This window comes from Echeneis naucrates, chromosome 24, assembly GCF_900963305.1.
Source record: "Echeneis naucrates chromosome 24, fEcheNa1.1, whole genome shotgun sequence".
NCBI lineage: Eukaryota > Metazoa > Chordata > Actinopteri > Carangiformes > Echeneidae > Echeneis > Echeneis naucrates.
This window is the reverse complement of record NC_042534.1, coordinates 12,358,727-12,361,779: the sequence shown is the minus strand read 5'-3', so window position 1 is coordinate 12,361,779 and position 3,053 is coordinate 12,358,727.

The following is a 3,053-nucleotide window of genomic DNA, read 5'->3' as shown; positions in this document are numbered from 1 at the left end:
TAAACAACATATGGACTTGTACAAACATAAATCCTCTCAATCATCCCTCATGACCCACTAGAAGAGTGCGGTGGTCTGTTTTTCTCCTGAGACTCAGCCCTGTATTTTTAATTTTCTCATTGTTTTAGTGTGTGGCCAGTCTCCTTCTGGGTGGCAACCAGTGCTTACAAAAAGAGATGAACATAAAGCCGCCTTTTGTTAAATCAACGCATGGCCAACTGTGCAATCACTTATCACTATTTATCCTTGACAAGACTGGTATCTGATCACAAATTTTTGCTTTAAAATTTAAAACCAAAACAGCTTGTTTTTGGCATTTACACGGACTCACCATTTTCCTGGCTGACACAAAGCCATTAAGTTGTTCCCTCCAAGTCCATAACCAGTCACAGAACTTTGGATGCAATGCCTGAAAGGTGACAGTAGCATGATATTGAAATATTCATACTTGTTATAGAGACAAGCTAATTTATACAAGAGCAGATAATTAAGACAATTTGCACAGATAATTAAGATAATTCAGACAATTTGCTCTTACCATGTTAAAAGATGTATTGGACGTCTTCAGTTTTCCTACCGTAAAGGAGAATCTTAAATATCAAATGTCACCAGCCGTCAACCTACGTAGTGTCACAAATGCACTGAAACACAAGCTCAAGTGTATTATTAACCTGAATGTATGAAGTTGTGCACACTACCTGCTACTGTAACAGATTTTTTTCTTCAAATGAATGCTGCTTCTGGCAATAGCAAACAGAGCCAAAATAGTCAAACTCTGCATGTAATGTACAGGGTTCCCACAAGATAAAATGTTCAAGTACATCAGTTTGCCATTTTCAAAATGATATAATCAGTCTGTCTTCCCCTCAAAAGGTTTAACCTAACTGAAAGAACAATAAGCACTGTCACATAACTTGCATAACACATAACCAAAACGCTGCGAATAAGAATATTCGACAGATTTTTTTTTAGCATTGCTAACTTAGCAACGTTAGCTGTAGCGACTTCTCAGAGCCCTACAGTGACTCTTCCACTCTTCAAAAAGCAGACAGCGACACATCTAGCAACTTTTAAGACTGAACTCCTCTGCTCTAAAGTAAATAAATACGAGCTAATGTGGCTCTGCGGCTAGCTGACTTTAACTGTGTTCAATCGGAGTGTCAGTGAGCTGAGAATGTCCTTACGTGAAGAAGAGACTGCTCTTGTGGGCGCGGAGAAATGGCGGCGAACTGAAATTCAAAATGTCCAGCTTCCGTTAACGCCACAGTCATCTCTCTCTCTCTCTCTCCTCAATTCAACAAAGCTTTATTGACATGCGAAACATACGTTTTCATTGTCATGTTTTATATACGATAAAAAGTGCACATGTACAATAATACAGTAAAAATAGAAATTGTCTTTTTACTGTACCAAAAAAAGCCTAAAAATATACTATTATTCAAAAAGGATTTGTTAACTGTGTTGCAATAAAACTAATGATTGTTGTAGGCCTATGATTTCCTGTTGAATGCTCAATGTGAATCTGATCTTTTTATTGGCTGCAGCATGGGTGAAGAGCCCAAGACAGATTTCACACTTGGGACAATAAAGTTAATCTTATCTTCATTCACTGTGTTTTGACAATAATACAACATCTGTAGTTTTCTATTGCATTAAGTGCTGCGCGTTGGCCCAAACAATGCCCCTTAACTGTGATATAATGAGCACATACCCCGGCCTGTCCTGATCTATTGCTGAAATATACCATACTTTTTAATATTCTACTTTCTGTAGAAATGATGGTATGATTTAATGGTTGTGTACCGTAAATTTAAACATAAATCTGTAATTCAGACAGAGTGATACTGTAACGTGAACTTTTTATAACATACACAGTAATTTCTATGGACATTTTTTACAGGGTGTATAATGTCAGTTACTGTCAGTTAATGTCAGTTGCAGAATCCCTCTCCGCCACCATATAGGATTTTATATTCTGTAATGTGTTATCAGTGACACAGGGTAAAAAAAGGACAGAACCAGTGAGATTTTTATAATAAAACGTAAACACAGCACCCTATTCATTTGTATCATCCCAAAATAACAACAGAGTATGCAACCAGTGTGTGAGTGCGCTTATGATCAAGATGGACTTCAAGGGAACACTGATCTAATCATTAAAGCACCGCATCCCAGCTGCCTGTCAACGGTGTCGGACAGACAGAGGAAATTAACACAGAGAGAAGGAGATGAAGGCAAAGAGAGGGATTGGCTGATGTGTTATCTCTTATCTGTTCTTACAAAAGGAAACACAGGAACGGCTGCAGGGCTGCTGCTGTGGGTTTTTAGACAGCTGTCTGGATGCGTGTGGAGATAGGACTGTGTGATAATACGTTTACCCTCAGGCCAAATTTCCTTTCCCTGGAGAAAGGATACTGAAGAGCAGACCATTCTGGTTGTTTGTCTCTAGTGTGTGATCGGCCGTGAGTGATTGGAAGGGTACTTTGATCATAAAAATTTTAATTTTAATTTTTTAATTTAATTGGTGTTGTCAGAATGCCATAGTTCAGATGTCTTTATTTCTCTTTCATTGCAGACAGCCTTACACTGCAAAAATATGGATGTCACATATATGTTTAACATAATAAAAGTTGTTTGCCACATCTGCTCGAGGACAATTCAATAGAGAAACAGGACAGTACTATTATACTCTCATAGAAAGGAGGAGAAGTTTTTGCTACTCAACTTGAGCTGAAATTTATCTCATAAAAAGTACCACAAAAGAAAATTCTTCAGTAAAGAGGGTAAAAAGCAAGTAATGATAGTTGATATAAAGATCTGAGCAATGAAATCCTTTACGATATTTGTGTGGCCTCTCTTGATATATAAGAGACAGCAATATATGTTATGTTATGTTTTATTGGTACTGTCAATCAATTCAAATTTTTTTATCTGATTCATTACAGGTTAGCTGTGGATTAATCATCATTCTTAAATATGACCAGAACAATTCACATTTTCTGTAGAGATTTTTGGTACAGAAAGATGACAGGGGACAGACATTTATGCTTTAA